This window comes from Camelus ferus, chromosome 11, assembly GCF_009834535.1.
Source record: "Camelus ferus isolate YT-003-E chromosome 11, BCGSAC_Cfer_1.0, whole genome shotgun sequence".
Lineage (NCBI taxonomy): Eukaryota > Metazoa > Chordata > Mammalia > Artiodactyla > Camelidae > Camelus > Camelus ferus.
This window is the reverse complement of record NC_045706.1, coordinates 37,477,048-37,495,033: the sequence shown is the minus strand read 5'-3', so window position 1 is coordinate 37,495,033 and position 17,986 is coordinate 37,477,048. Positions and strand designations below refer to the sequence as shown.

The following is a 17,986-nucleotide window of genomic DNA, read 5'->3' as shown; positions in this document are numbered from 1 at the left end:
TAAAGTATTTCGTTGCTTAAAGAAATCTGCTGAGTACATTAAAGAAAGAATTGACAAAATTTTTATACCTTTAAGTGTCAGGCTGTATTAAAAGGGACAACATTGCTTATTAACAGGAAAAGAACTTCCAATTTAAGGTAGATAATTATTATAATTATTATGTCATGAAAGATGGTATTATGTGTTTCAACAAATCAAATTTATAGAGCAATTATCAGAGCTGTTAACTTTATGTCAGTACATGTTCAGTGTACTGGCTCATAATGCCAATTGTGAGTGTGTTTTCTCACTAAAAATTTTCAGTAGGCAAAAGAACAAAGTAGGTTGAATGTGACCACTGTAGGAGATATGATGTAAATGGAACATATAATATAACTGCATGGAATTTTTATCAGCAAATTTAGCAAAATAAAGAATTGTTAAGGAGAGACAAATTATCAGAGGTATATAATAAAAAAAAGAATTATGTACTTTAGAGACAGTTTATTTCACATTAGCAATATATATTTTTAGTGTAAGTGTGGTTCATGCAATATTTTAATTTTATCTCAATTAGCCTATGGATAGGCAATTAGGAATAATCCAAATTTAACTGGGCAACCTTCTTTTTTTTTTTTTCTCAATCTGACAACCCTCTTTGTAAGACTGTTTTTAAAGTTAAATAAAGCAATTGAACCACTCTAACTACTAAGTAAAACTGTCCTTTGAATAAAAAGTCTGCTTTTAGTGTAGCATTGTCAGGAAAAAAAAAAATCAAGAAAAGCCTTATCTCTGCTAGATGGGTAAGAGTGAACTATTAATCCTTAAGGCTTCCTCAGGGAATATATTGGTTTTGAGAGGCTGCTTTAAGACAGAGTTCAACTCTGACAAGTTTCCAAATGAGAACAAGTCAAACAATGAAGTTCTCATTGGTATATATAGCCAACAAAAAAACTCTCTTCCTGAGAAATTTGTTTAAAAAAAAAAAAGTGTTGTATTAACACGACGTGGCTGAATGATTATACACCATGTTCCCCTTATTCCCATAATATACAATAAATGGGCTTTCTTTCCATTGTCAGTAATTTGTATTCTGATTATGCCATGTTGGCAGGTAAACAAACACAGTAATAGTATGTTTGCAATATACTTCAGATAATTCAAACCCAATTTAATAATTATACTTAAGATAATTCAAAACCTGAAGAAAGAATCTTTGACCATACCCAAACTTTTTGCAGATAATTTACTCATAATTTCAAGATTATCTACAATATGATTTCCCATCATTTGTTAATGTTGCAGGCAAAATTCTTTTCTCTACCAACTCTTTTCTCTATAGCATACCTTTGCCTTTAGCTAGGAGTTTACATATTCAATATAAACTGAAATTTATACTTCCCTTACAATTTTACATTCATATTTTACAGTTTAATTTGACCTCAAATAATCTATGGGTTAAGAGTTATGTGAAATATTAAATGGCTTCTTGAAGTTTCAGAGGTTCCTATTTTGAACCATGTGAGCACTTTTGAAATATAGCTTTGACAAAACATCTTGAATTTTTTCATAATTTTTCTTTAAACTATTCCTCTTTGTCATTCATCAACTGTACTTATGAACGTATGTGGATCATCCAAGAAATGACCCTTCTGTATTTGGATCATAGGTGTTAAGTGCTGATGAAGAAAGAAAGAGACAAAGAGGAAGAAAGGAAAGAAGGAAGGAAGGAAGGAAGGGAGGGAAGGAAGGAAGGAAGAGAGAAAGAGAGAGGGAAGGGAGGAAGGAGATCTACTTAATCCGTGGGTAAAAATAACAACGTATAAGGAGACTCTCAAGAGGACACTACTGCGTTGTATATTCACCTTACACAAATTATAAGGCCGTCTAAATATTTCTGTGTATAACTATGAATAACTGTAGCCAACTTCACCCTAGAACTGTGACACATCTAGACACAATTGAGATATCTTCCAATAATGTTACTAGCAGGAATATGAGATAAGGAAACCATCCAAAAGCTACACCAATCTGTCCTGGATCAAGTTGAGTTAAAGCTACTCCTTATAATGGGAGAAAAATGAGAAAAAAAAAATCTTTCTTAATTAGATTAAAATTCAATGGATAAAATAGCACTGCATCTCATTTACCATGACTGTCAAAGCTATTCAAACTAACATTACCATCACCATTTGAGCTCACCCCTTAGCTTCACTAGCATCTGGTCACTGCTCAGCTATAGTGACACTGCTTTCTTGCTTACACATATACAAAAATACTTAGAAATTTACAGGATTTTGCCCAATGTGGAGTGCTTCACAGTCAGTTCCCAATTACACACAGCTACCAGTATCTTGGCTTCAAGTGTGATTTATTTATTTCCACAAATATTTTAAGGATTGATTCTGAGCTAAGTGATGGACCATCCATTCTCAAATCCTTGCCACAAACTTCATCAGCTTCATAGTGAATTGTTTTTATCTTTAAGCACTGATTGCCATGCCTATGTTTTTCCCTCATTAGATAATAGATATCTATGTAATATCTCTGGCAAAGTCTAGGCTTATTTGGGTTTTGCCCTCATTCAAAGCTCATCTGCTACTTGTTCCTGGATTTCTGACACTTTCTTTATCCTTTAATATCTACCTTTACTCCTCAGTCTTCTTTCTGCATCTGCTTACTTTTAAGCTTTTTACATATGTTCTTCCATCTTCAAGACCTCCTGTTATATCATATGAGGACTTACCTCCTTTTCACAAGTTGTAACAGAATTCTCCTTGTCCTACTCCTCACGTAATGAATAAGTCAAGACAGCCTCTGCCAAGTTCCTCTTCAAAAAAGTGAGGATGTTAAGGATTAGGTAATATACTCTTATTTACTGGACAGTGGGTAAACTTAAGTACCCAGCATCATGCTATGATTAGCCAGCACCCACTATTAACCACAGTTGATTACATAAAAGGAGGGTTTCTTATATTCTTTTTTTTCTGATAAATAGCTGTTTATTAACTAGATTTTATCTTCTCAAGTACTTGATATATACAAATTAAAGAATAGGCAAAGCACCTACTATTGCAAAGACCTGCTCTAGTGACAGTAATTAAATAAAATGTCCTAATCAGTGAAACTTCATTAGACATACCTTTATGGCTAATAACCAGATGGTGACTATTTTGGATTTATAAAAAAAATAAAAATAAAAAGCTCAGTATTTCTAGGCTTTCTAATTTCATATACTTTATATATTCAGACATGTAAATAACATGACACCCAACATCAGGTGAAAGTTCAGTGAACTGGTATTTATTCCTCAAACACTTTTTGTATGTTGTGCCATAAAATGAATATTGTAAATAGTTGGTCAATCTTAGTTTGCTAACATGTTTTATATGAACCACACCTTTCTGGCCTACATAACTTAAAAAAATTATTTTCAAGCACTTTAAATTTGGAGAAATTCCAATGTAAATCTTATTCATAATTTGAAAAATATGACTATCTGGCAATAATGGGCCTCTTTCCTGCATACCATTATCCACATTGCTACAGCCCTCACTACTCCCTGCTATTCTATCTACACTGAAGCATACTATTGATTGTGATGTTATGCTTATTTTAACAGTGGAATCAAATAGAAAATAATGAAATCTTTCTTGTGCCCAACCCTCAGAAACCAAAAACTGAAGTAGAGATATGTTTAGGAAAAGGAGAAGAGCACATATTCTTCTTATAGAAGTCTAAACTCATTATTACATAATAGTCTTCAGGTAAAAGAAATCCACCTGGCTCTATGCACTCATGCCACCTGTCTAGCCACTATGAGTATTGTTACTAGACTTTGCTGTAGAACAAGGGTCTGTGAACTACAGCCTGATAGTCAAATTCATCCCATTGTCTATAATTCTAAATAACGTTTTATTGGAACACAGACATGCTCATTCACCTACATATTGTCTTTGACTGCTCTCACATTCATTATAAGAGCTGAATAGTTGCAAAAGAGTTATATGACTGCAAAGACATTTACTATCTGGCTTTTATAGAACGTTTCTTGATTCCCACTACAGACTATATCCAAGAAAAAGCCTCAAATTTGATGGATCTTAAAACCAAAAATAAATACTAATAATAATATAATGTAGCATATAATCAACTACTAAATTTACTAAAAGCATTTATAAATATGGTAAAACTTAAGAAAAGTGAGAGGTCAATATTAACTAAACAGTTTGGGAACAAATTCATAAAGAATATATCTAAGTGTACTTAAAAGATATTTTAAAAAACAAATATAATGTTTCCAATTTGTCTAGGTTAGAAAGCTCCTATATAATGCTCTTGCCTAGAAACAAAGAAGAAGATATTGTTAATTATAGTTCTAAGGAACATTTAAGTAAACAGAAAACCTTGGTAAAATGAAAGACAAAGAAAATAGAAAATATATGCCTTGATTAAAGAGAATTCATTTTTGTTTTTATATTTCCAATGGAAAGTGAATTGATATATTTTTACTTTTAAAACCTGATGATTAAAAAGAAGATATTGTCTCAATGTCAAAATAAGATATTATAAAAAATGTGAATATATTATCTGTTCACATATTACTGTCAAAAATTAAGTCAGTTTATGACATTTTAAATAAAATTCTTCACTTTTCCCAGTAATTTCAAAATATTGCTATGACTAAGCAAAAAAACTTTACCAAAGAAAAATGATGGTAGGAAAAACACTTATGAGCACTTTCCACTTACAATATACCAATATACTATCAAATCTATCAGCCATTATGTGGACTCCACAAAGTGGTATAAAAAAAGATTCTTCTTTTTCTAAGTATGAGGAACAGAAGGAAGACTATTTTTAAAGAAAAGGAGATCATTTTGACAGGTAATTGTGTTAATCATAATTTGGTTTATAAATTTTATGGTACTGATTTTCAAAAATATACATTAGTCTGTTCCCTAAAAGACCATCAATTCTACAAGATTTTAAAGACTTATGACTCTTTTAAATGAAATTAAACAGCAGTAATTGTGTTTGAGTCAACTCTATGGCAAATGGTGCACAAATTATAAAAGATGACATTTGTACGTCATTTATCTCCTTTCATGATATGAAAGAAATTCAGTCACATAATTGCATTATCTGTGACCTGTTGAGAGGGCATAATAAGCAGAACTTGTTATTTGAGATTTAGAGAGAGACAAATAAGTACATGCTGTGCTGGCAAGGTGCCAAACCTACAGTGGAACTTCACATAGAAGAAATGGCTGAAGGAAGAATATTTCTCTAGAAATCATCATCACCTATTAATGAAAAGAAGCTCAACTCTTCTTTGTTTACAGGTCTTCTTTTCTGACTTGCAACTCTTCCTTCAGAAATATATGAACAGTAGAAATTGCAATTAGCAACAGAAAAATTCAGGGCTAAAAATTAAATATGTAAATAAAGGATGTTTTTAAAGAATAAAACTGGGAGTGCAAATTTGGGTTAACAACCTTTGATATTGTAATAATTGCTTTTACCAAATCATATTCTCACCTTTATGTATTCTCACCTTTATGTAAACACATAAGAAATGCATAATCAAAACCAATGCTTTCTATATTTGTTTCTATACTGCTACTTCAAAGCAAAATGTCCAAAAGCACAAAACACTAAACTCTCAATACCAGTCACCACGTTATCTACGGAACTTAGCTTAGTTGCCTTAAAGCTGCTCTGCTAGCAGGAATCTGCTACCATCTGTCTCCCTGAGGTAAAAAGCAGAGACATGCTTTGCTTGCTTTGCTTAGTTCGAGGTCATAGATTCAGGGCTGCTTGTGCTTATGGAAAACCATAATTCATCCCTTGCCCTAACCGGCAGAACATGCTTTGCTTATCAGGCGTAGGTGGATAATGTAGGCTGCTCTTGCTCACAGAAGACTGTGACTTAGCCCTTAGCCAGGAACAGCTGGGCTGCTTCGTATGCTTAGACAATTTCTGATCATTGTTTGGAGACTCTATGGTGGTCTGGGTTTTCATTATCAATTGTTCGGAACACTGTAACCTTGCTCATGATTGTTTGAGGCTTAAAATAACTGTTTATACTATCAATACTGTAACCTTCTCTCTTAAGTATAAATTAAGATTATAATGTTTTTGTTTTTCACAAACTGAAACTACTGACCTGCATCCCTGCACATACCATGCCCCTTACTCATTCCTATGACCTATTGTATTTTACTTTGACTCTTTGTTTGATTATTCTCAACAAGTACAAGAGCTTTGGAGGAGCTCGGGGAGTCGGTCTCTGGCTCCCTCTCACTCTCTTGACCTGATAAAGTCTTGAGTAATTTCGTTCTTCTGCAGTGGGACTTTTGCTGGACAAAAACCATGACGAACAAAACCCACACTTCAGAAATATATGAACAGGAGAAGTTGCAATTAGCAACAGAAAAATTCAGTGCTAAAAATTAAATATGTAAATAAAGAACATTTTTAAAGAATAAAAAAGCACCAAGGAGCAGAATTTTATTCAATTTAGTTAGGCATGGAGTATTTCCTAAATGAAAAAACATTTTTCCTAGCCCTGAAAAATGAGTGAGATGGTGCTACAGATGATGGAAGAAAGACGGGAAGTGTTACAGAAACAGAGCAAGAAAGGGGTAAATAAATAATACTGTCATTCACTTAGCCAATAAACCTGAAAGTGGAGAATAGATTAATCATCAAGTTTTCCCCCATTATGTCTTCAATATCTCAAATTTGTTCTATTTTTATTTTTACTTTTACCAAGAAAAGAGTATCCAACACTTTGACCCTTTGTATATCAAGTGCCTAACACAGTTCTTAGAATACAGTAGATGCCTGATCAATCTTTAATTGAAATTAAGTACACACATAAGTGCTTATGCTGATAAATGCTTTCAAGTTTTCACATTATTTCTTGCCTTACTTATTGTAATCAATTATTAACTAGTTCCTCTGCCTACTATTGCATTTTTCTCCTCTAAGTTTTGAGTGATCCAACCACAAGGCTCCTAGAATCAACTACAAAAAAAGAAAAAGAAACTGCAAAAAACACAAACATGCGGAGGCTAACCAATATGCTTCTAAGTAACCAATGGATCACTGAAGAAATTAAAGAGGAAATCAAAAAATGCCTTGAGAAAAATGAAAACAAAAATATGATGACTCAAAAACCTATGGTACACAGCAAAAGCAGTTCTAAAGGGAAGTTTACAGTGATACAAGCTTAACCTCGGAAAACAAGAAAAATCTCCGAAAAACAACCTCAAGGAACTAAAAAAAGGACAACAAAGCCCAAATTTAGTAGTAGGACAGAAATCATAAAGATCAAAACAGAAGTAAATGAAATAGGGACAAATAAAAAAAAAAAACATAGAAAATATCAATGAAACTAAAAGCTGGTTCTTCGAAAAGATAAACAAAAACTTTGATAAACTTTTAGCCAGACTCATCAAGAACAAAAGGGAGAGAGCCCAAATCAATACAATCAGAAATGAAGAAGTTACAACCAACACCACAGCAATACAAGGACCATAAGAGACTATTACTAGCAACTATATGCCAATAAAATGGACAAACAACCTATAAGAAATGAAAACAATTCTTAGAAAGGTACAATCTTCCAAGACTGAACCAGAAAGAAATAGAAAATACGATGTATGGTAAAAATCAGATAGTTTTATCTAAAAATTTAAACTGATTACTTTTTGGATCTGTGCCATTTACTTCATCCTGCCTCATGCTTACAACAGGCACAAAATTATATAATGAATGAAGAATCAGTAATTTTCCATTTAGTTTTGGATCCCAGCTGAGTGATCTGTTCATCTTCCTGCTCTCTTCACAATCCTGCTTTTGATAAACTCAGTAAATAGCTCACATAGTCCTTGTATGCAGTAATATACTTCCTTGCTTACTAATTCTATTTCTTTAAAATCTATTCAAATTCAGCCAAAGTAATAAAAATTTTTAAATCTTCACATCTTTGGCGTGATAATCTTGCTCTGTCTATTCACTTCCACAATATTCCCAGAGTGGTAGAAGATGTAATTCAGTGGTAAATGCTCCTGCTGTCCTAAGTGTTCAGCTTTCACGGCTCACTGTTTATGACAGGAGGAGTATGTGCTTTATACTTCGTCTCCAATCATGGGATTTTTGCTTACAGCATTGACCTGCTTAAAAATGAGAGTCATGGCTCTTTATAACCACAGGTGGGTATTTCTCTCAACAACAGGAAGATATTCATAACATGAAAAAAAGATAAAAGGCTTATGCCAAGACATTAACTTGGTTTTATTACTAGCCTCAGAGAAAATGTTTGGTTTTTTTTTTTATTGAAATAGTAAATACGAGATGTAAAAAGAAAACACATTTGATACTTGAGTGAGGATTTATAAATATTTTATAGGAACACACATGAAAATATATTTTTTAAAACTTTTCCAACATATGACTACTTAAATATATTCTATTTTATTTCAAGATTTTTGGTTATTTAGAAGCTAGTGTATCACTGTGTGATCAACAGATTTCAACATACATGCAAGTGAAACTTTTATTAGGCCAAATTCATTAAGTAAATTCTCTGGGCTAGATTGAGTAATTGTGAGATCATCTGTTATTTTTGACCTTATGTAGAGTTTGTATTTGTTTTCTTATAGTTTTACTTAAAGAGTCTGAAATCAGATATTTTATCATTATTTATTACATGCTGCCTAAGAATTGTTTAGGGAGAGAGTTCATTTTTGTTTTTGCTCTTAATTTCCAAGCATTTGTAGGTCTTTAACTCTACATTTATTTTTTCTAGCTTTTTTTTTTTACATTGAGTGTTTAGTATCATTTCTATTGTTACAAAACATGAATAATTTAGTACTAATATTATTCAAAATACCTCTTTTTTAGTCTGATCTGTCAAAATATGAGAAAGCAAATTTAAAGTTTTATATTATTATTATTTCTCTATTTTTCTCATATATTTAGAAGTGTTATTATTCGTTCACTCATTCTACAGTCAATAACTTTTTATTCAACATCAAATTGTAATTAGTTCTTTTAAGGAAAAAAAACTGAAAATAGAACCAATATAAATTCCTGCTTCACAGGATATTTGCTCTAGCAGGAGAAACAAGAGAAAAAAAAAAGTTAAATTAAAAAATAAATAAATAAATCTTTAAATAATGAGGCATGCTATGGAGAACAATAAAGCAGAGGCAGAGGAAACAAAAAGAACTGTGCACTGCTATTTAAAATCAGATGGCAAAGAAAACATCAGCAAAAATCTTTATATTTCAGTACATTGTTGAAGAAGTTGAGGAAGCAAAATTCAGCATCTTGGTAATGAGATTGCAAGCAAGAGGAAAATGATAGCGAAAACCCAAAGAGCTCATACCTGGAGTGTTAAAGAAATAGTAAAAACAATGTGGCTAAAGCAGACAGTGGTAGGAAAGGACATTAAAATGGAGAATTGGGAAGACTTAGGGGAAGGCAAGAACAACAATAGTTCCCAACTCTGGCTGCATAGTCATATCTGGAGTTTTATAAGAGACCAATGATCAGTAGCTTCTCTCTACCAATCAATTAGATCAGAACCTCTGAGTGAGTACGTGGGCATTTTGGTGTTTCTTTCTTTCCTTCCTTTCTCTTTTTCTTCCCCCTCCCTCTATCTCTCTCCCTCCTCCTTTCTCTTCCCCTGTCTCTTTCTTTCTTGTTTGATTTTATTTTTCTTTTAACATTCAAGGCACTTCTAACATCTAGCCAATAAAAGGAACCAATAATGTGTGCCAAAGTGGGCTCAATGCTGAAGCTTTGAAATAAATTTCATTTTAAAGAAAGAGTTAAAACTCTGGATATTCTCACTATCCTGTACATCAGAGTCCTTGTTTCCCACATACCCGGGCAGAAGGAAGTTCTGTTTTCTGAAAAGAAACCTTAGACTCAGGAAAATCAGATACAGCTAAGAGCAAGGACATGCAAAAATAGGGGGATTAAGTGAAAATCTGAATTCTAAATAGTAAGATGCCTCACTTCTCAGAACACATGTAGCCAGGTTTTTTGTTTGTTTCTTTCTTTCTTTTAATTCTGTGCACCTTCAAAGCCTCTTCCCCACAAAGAGATTAGACTATTCCTCTTTAGGAAATTGCCCTAGAAAGATAAAAGACAGATAAATTCAGGTACGGAAGAGTGTTCCCCAAAGACACAGACTAGCAAGATCACTCCAAATAAAACTCATTTCTTGGCCAAATATGTATGTAGATTCCAATTAATGTATTTAGAAACTTACTCTTAAATATGAACAGACGACTATAGGATCATGACACTACTGGTAGTGATAACATAGGAAACAGAAACCAAACAAAATTTTAAAGGGAATCATAGTGAATATAGGCAATATACAGAGCAGATATAATATTGTAGATATAGAAAATACTACTGTAGATACAGAAAATATTGCATTATGGAAGGGCAGAGAACAGAAAACAGCAAAACCACTTACAACTTTAGATCATATATATGATAACTGAAATGGAAATTGCAATAATGAACCCAAATTATAATTATTGAAGATATCTCAAAAATAAATAAATAAAACAAAAACTCCATTAAAAGTGGATAAAGAGTTGAATAAACATTTCTCCAAAGGAAATATACAAATGACCAATAAGCACGTGAAAAGATACTCAGCATCACTAATCAATAGGGAAATGCAAATCAGAATCACAATGAGATATGATTTCACATTCCATTTTATCACAGTAAGATGGCTAGGCTGTTACATAAATGAATGAATGAATGAATGAATTAGTGCTGGCTTGAGTATAGAGCAATTGGAACACTTATGCATTGCTGATAAAAATGTAACATGACACAACTGCTGTGGGTAACGGTATGGCAGTTTCTCAAAATCTTAAAACACAGAATTACCATATGATCCAGCAATTCTATTTTATTTATCCAAAAGAAATGAAAGCAGGAATATAAAGAGATATATATTTATACACCCATGTTTATGATAGCATTATTCATAATAGCCAAAAGGTGGAAGCAATCCAAATGTCCACCAGATAAGTAGATAAACAAAATGTGGCTTTTGCATACTACAGAATAATACTCAGCCTTAAAAAAGAAAATTCTGACACACACTGCAACATGTATAGTTTATGCGGATGTGTCTACATATTATTGATGTGATAGCAAACCAGAAAGCAGTCTGATGGACATTTGACTCCTGTGTCATACAAGTGCCATGTATGTTTGTCACATATATAGATATGCAGATAAAGGATTTAAGGTTGGCTCTTTATATCTAGATATTTTGCATGATGAAGATACATTTCATAGTAATTTTATGATGTTCTGGTGGTTTCTAAATATGTAATATTAAATAAAAACATTGCAATATAATTGTATTGTAACAGGAAATACATGAGCCTATATATGCCTAACTGGGCCCAATGTACAACTATTCGAGTCTGAGTAGAATATCAATATTACATCTGAGACTTTGGCTGACTTTTCATTTATATCTGAGAATAAATACCCTAAGCAAGGTGGGAATGGGAGCATATGACACAAACATGAAATTTCAAGAAGCAGTTACCATCTTGATCATGTATTTATTTTCTCCCAGTAGGACTTGATAGTGGGTTTTGTTTGTTTCATGGATTTTTTATTATGCAAAACAAAAGCAGAAAAAAAAATTAGCAGTCATATCTTTCAAAACTGGAAACTACATATACTACAATGTATTTATAATGACTCAGATCTCTCGATTAGAACATAAAATCTGACTAACACTAAAAATACTAGGCATGCATATGCTCTTAATAAATACCTGTTTGACTGAAAACTTCAAATACTCTCCTAAATATTCTGCTAACGGCCAATGAAGAGAAACTGTTAGGATATAACTTCTTTGTGAAGCAAACAAAAACATTATTGACAATGGAGGGTATATAAGTAAGTTTAATATTTTTATTCCATCGTCTACTTTATACTTGTGTATAAAGGATTCTTATAAGTTAATACCAGCCTGAAAGATACACACACCAGTTCTTACTCATTCTATATAGATAAGGAACTTCAGGCTTGAGTGGTTAAGTTAAAATATTTTATGTGAGAAAGTTAAATAATCAATACAAAGTAGCACTGTAAGAAAATGGCCAAACTGAAATTCAAACCTAAGATGCTAACTCCAAACTCAGGGCTTTCTCCTCTAAAGTCTGGCTAGGAAAGAAAATACTTGGATGAATAACTACTGTTTCCTCAACAAACATGAATATTCCAGTGTAGCATTCTCCTGATGGCCTTAAATTGACTCTCAAAAGCAAACTCTACAAAGATTTGTGAAGTTTTCATCAAAATGTTTGTTTAAATATTGTGTGCTGTTTTACAAGTATCTTTTCTTCTGCTTGTGAGTAATGCTTATGATTATAATGTGAATGTTCACCTTTGTTTTTTCTGAAAGATGCAGTCTTTGTATTCAGTGAGTTCTTTTATGTTTGTCAATTAAAAATGTGCAGAGATAAAGGATTATCCCACTAACTGCTACTGGCTGCTTGCCTACTTTGGAACAACTTTCCTCTTATTCCCTCTTATTCTTTGTTGAGTCAATGTTGGCTCAGCAAAGTGAGGCAGCTTTGCCTAGCTCCAGATGGTGAAGAAAAATCATGACAGACTCAGTCATTAGTAGTTCGTTCCTAAGAACCTAAGTTGTACCATTGTAAGCAGGTGGCAAATAACAGGTGTTCCCCCGTGTTGAGGCACCACTTTGAAAACAGCAGCTGTTCACATAAATTTACTTTATTCACTTTTACAACATTTTGTAACATTTGACCCTTAAAAAATTAGTAGAAATTTCATTTTTTTTCAGGAATACACATATTTTTGTATGTTAACTGGTATGGTAAAAACGTATATACTTATTAGTGAAACAGTCAAAATTATATTTTTTGCAAATAATTAAAGATACTCAAGCTGTTGAGCAAATCCATGTTTCAAAAGATATAAAAAATTATTTTCAAGATATTATCTTACAGATTTTAGTGACAAAAATTAAGGGTGTTTTTTTGCTTTTAAACAAATTTTACTTTTATTAAATATAACTTATTAATAAGCATAATTTCCTTGAGAGTGATCAAAATATATTTGTACAAGATCACTGCTTTATACTTCTTGGAAGTTTTTTGTTCAATACCTCTATTTCCTATATGTAATACTTTTATTAAAATCAGATATATGATATTACATAACATATGTAGAAAGAAATTACTGAAATTTATTTTTGTAATAAATAGATTTCAATTATGTGCTCATCATTACACCAAGTCCTATCCAAGGAAGAAAGAAAAAATTAAAATGTATCATGTGGTAAAATTTCTTAAAGATCTTGACTGTTCTATAAAAGATAAGAATAAAGTCACGTGAAGAAACTGAAGAATTATGTAAGTCAGTAATGTATACAATATACTTTGGTTTGAAAGTAACAGATATCTAAATCAAGCAAGCCCAAGCAGAAGTTACGCCAACCCACGTAACTGAAATGTCCATACGCACAAGGTGAGTCCCACTTACTTTCTCACTGCATCCCCACTTTTCTTTTCTCTCCCCAACCTTTCATATTGTCTTTATCCAGGTTTCCTTACATTTCCTCTGGTTCTTTCACTATTTTCCCAGCCCTCAGCATCTTCCGCAACTACCTCTCTATTCTCCAGCCTTCTATATTTTTCTCTATCTAGTTTAATCTTTTCCACCCTTTCTTATTCCCCTCCTTCTCTCTCTATAAAAGTTGTATATGAAAGAAGATAACTGAGAAGGAAACTAACAGAAAAATTAAACAAGATCAAAATTTAATATTCTCCGGATATAGGCAACAGGTTTGACAACTCCAAAACACCAATCAAGGCTCCCTCTCTCTTTCTGCTATACCATTCTGTGCACATGGAATAGATCCTCAAATCTGAATCATGGTTCAAGATGGCTTCTAGAGCTCCAATCATTACAAATGTGTTCCAAGAAGGAAGAATGTAGAACAATGATATAGAAAAAGGTCGATACTGGAAAAGTAATCCTCCATTTAAAAGCTTTCTGGGAAGGCTTTCCCAGTGATTATCCTAATGCCTAGAAGTTTGTCAAATGGCCATCACTAACTGTAAGGAAGGTTGGCCAATGTCCTCTTATTTCCATTAGTGAGGATGAAAAAAATTAATTTAATGGAAGCACCTAGAAGTTTCTGTCCCTCACTGTCTTCCCTCATTTCACCTCTTTAACAGAAAGCATTTGCCAACCTTTGCTCTACAGTACAGAGGAATGTCCAGAAATAATTACTGAAATTTCTAAATTTCATTTATTTTCCCTTGACTGCCTTTTCCAAGTTGCTAGCCTAAGGGAATTCTGTATTACTACAACTATTCTGAAAATTCAGTTCTAAACTTCTCTGTGAGAGAAACTTTTCTTTATGTTTTGAAGCACTTATATCCTAAAATATTTCAGGAAGGTAGAATCTATGAAATTGAACTAAATCCAAGAATGAAGGAGTATGTGATGGGATCATCTGCCCCAGGAAATGCCTGAAAGATGTCTGTTAACAACCTATTCAAACTACAAATTGCTAATCTAAGAAGGATGAAGGCTTTTATCCTTTGTGATGCTATGATAAGAACTCAAATAATGATTTTGACACTGAAAGGAAATGCAAAAAATTAACAGCTACTATTTATTAAGTGCTTACTATATACCAAGCATTGTATTAAACATTTTATATAATTTCCTCACCTCCTTAATTCCTTAAAGCAAATACCTAACAGTATTAGTGTATCTTTTCAATGATGATAAAATCACAATTGAAAAATAAGTTATCTCTTTCACAATGCAATAAATTTCTCATAATTCAGAGCACTTTCTAAATTCAGCACTCTTTTCATTATTCAATGCTGTCTTCCATTTTTAAAATAAATTGGTTTTTAATGCAAGCAATATGACTGAGTAAGATAAAAGGAAGGTTCTGCTGTCAAGAAACGTGGGTTGCATACCCAGTTCCGCAACCAAAGGTTCTGTGGCCTTGGGAAAGTCACAGATTTAGAATATTTGCACTGAATTTGGCAGTAAAATTATTCTTTAATCACTAAAATTATTTTAGGTCTCTTCTAAGGTGGTAACATATGTATTTACTCCCAGAGCAATGTAAGAAATCAATTAGTTATATTCAAAGAGATAGACCATATTTGCATATTTGAAAGTTGCTTTAAAAAAGTAGATCTTAAAAGATCTTATCACAAGAAAAAAAAATCTGTAACTATGTATGGTGATGGATATTAACTAGACTTATCATGGTGATCATTTCACAATATATACAAACAACAAATCATTAAGTTGTATACCTGAAAGTAACATAATGTTGTATTTCAATTATACATCAATAAAAAATAACAAATAACCTGAACAGTCCTATATCTACTAAAAGTAATTAAATTAGTAATTAAAAACCTTCCCACAAAGAAAAACCCAGACCAGAAACATGTACTGGTGAACTCTACCAAACATTTAAAGAAGAAAGCATACAGAAATATGCAAATTCATTGAAAATACTGACAAGGAGGGAATAACTCCCAGTTCATTCCATGAGATCAACATTACCCTGAAGCCAAAACCAGACAAAAATATTGCAAGAAAAGGGAACCAAGGACCAACATGCCATGAATACAGATACAAAAATTCTGTATGAAATTTTAGCTAAGTAATTCACAATATATAAAAGTGATAATACATCATAACAAGGTAGGGTAGCAGATAGAAAGAACATGAAAATAAAAGGGAACTCTAAAAATCCTCATAGAAGTCTCCTTGAGTCTCTGTCCAAATACTAAGCTGTAAGCAAGATGAGAATCCAAAGGGCCTCTTAAAACAAACAAACAAAACAAACAAACATCCTGAGAAAATATAACTACCAGGGAAATAAAGATATCAAAGGAAATGGGAGTCTTGTTGAGGCTGAGAGATGCTCAAGTTACAATTTCAAGAGACTGGAGAGAATTTGTGAACACTAGGAGCATTCAGTAGACATCTCAGAAAATGCACACTTTAGAAATAAGGCTAATCTAGCCTTATAGAAAAGACATTTATTAAGAAAGCATAAAAACAAGTCTTAAAAGCATGAAACTAAAAATAAACTTAACACTTATTAAAGAAGACAACAAATTTCTAAAACTCAGCACCATATCATGGCTTATCCAATATAAAATTATATATAAAAATATAGGTATATGTATATATATACGTAAAAATTTATTTCTTATGAAGAAGCTCCATATCCAAGAGCTATAATGGGGTGGGAGTAGTGATGATGATGATGATGATATAATTAGCAAGCAAGAACATTAAAACAGCTATTTATACAAATTCTCAAGGATTTAAAGAAAAATATGTAAAAAAAAGAAAATAACTACGAAATTTCAAGAAGGAAACTAGAAACCATATGAAGGAATACAATAAAAATTCTACAGCTAAAAAATATGGTTGAAATTTAAAAATTCACAGGATGGAATAAACAGCAAAATTAGACATTGAAAAAGAAACATTTGTAGAGTTTTAAAATAAATTATATTTATTATGTCGATATAGGCATATGATATATATGACTATATATTATATTCAGTGTACAATATAGGTATATTGATAAAGATAGACTAGATAGATAGATACTATAGTCTATATGAAATTCAAGAAGACTTAAATATATAGAGAAGTAAACTATGATCATGATATTGAAGAACTCATTATTTACAAAATGTAAATATTCCACAAATTGATCTATGTATTCAACATAATTTTATTCAAACACACACAAGACTTGTCAATAAATTGACAAGCTGACTCTAAAATGTACATGGAAATGCAGTGCACCTAGCAGATTCCAAAAATCTTGAAAATCGAAACACTAGATGGACTTACATATCTGATCTTTCAACTAATCATGACAGTGTGTTCTCACTGTAAATATACACATATAGTTCAACTGAACAGAATAGGTGTCATAAAATCAATGTACAATTATATGGTCAATTGATTTTTTTGATCAAGTTGCCAAAGCAAGAAAATGGAAAAAGCAGTCTTCTCAACAAACTGGAGCAACTAGCCCCTCCCAAGCTAAAAAGAAAACTCATATCTAACATCAGACACAAAAGTTTATTTCAATGAACTATAGAGACGGAGAATATCTTTACAAACTTATGGTAGGCAAACAGGACAGAGAAATTACTATTATTAAAAGAAATATATATATAAAATTGTCTTTATCAAAATTAAAATTTCACTCATCAAAAGACTATAAAGAAAATGAATAAGCAAGTCACTGAATGTGAAAGCTGGAATTACATTACAATCTGGTATTCAATTCTGATAAAAGATTTGAATCCTGAATATATAAACATTTACAACTCATTTAAAAAGTAGGCAAAAAATCCAATTTTTAAATTGACCAAAAGCCAACTAGAATGCTTAGAAGATACATAAATGGCTTAAAGGCACATGAAAAAGTGGTTAACATCACTCATCATCATGAATGCAAAAGCTGACACCAAAATATTATACAATGTACAAGAATTCCTGACTTTAAAAAAATGACCCACTAAGATCATAAACAAGGCATGGATGTCCCCTCTCTCTACCCCTTTTCAACATTGTATTGAAAGTTATAGCTAATACAATAAGAAAAGAATACAAAATGTACACAAATTGGGAAAGAAGACATAAAACTTTCTTTTCAGATGACATGATTGTCTGTGTAGAAAATCTGAAAGAATTGACAAAAAAAAACGTCCTGGAACTAATAAGAAATTATAACAAGGCTGCAGTACACAAGATTAATATACTAAAATCAATCACTTTCCTATATAGCAGGAATGAACAAGTAGAATTCAAAATTAAAAATATATTACCAATTACGTTAGCGTCCCTAAATATGTAACAGTTAGGTATAAATCTAACAAAATATATACAAGCT

General features: G+C 32.0%; 2 long non-coding RNA genes across 5 annotated transcripts in view; both read right to left on the bottom strand.

The window, feature by feature from the left end:
* LOC116667148 overlaps positions 1–17,986 on the bottom strand; it is a 492,225-nt gene that overhangs the window by 428,428 nt on the left and 45,811 nt on the right. The gene's annotated exons all lie outside the window — the stretch shown is intronic.
* Positions 851–10,464, bottom strand: LOC116667150. The gene is made up of 3 exons (XR_004323930.1): positions 10,333–10,464; positions 9,212–9,219; positions 851–861 (listed from the first exon to the last, which is right to left on the bottom strand). It is a non-coding gene; the product is annotated as an uncharacterized LOC116667150 (long non-coding RNA).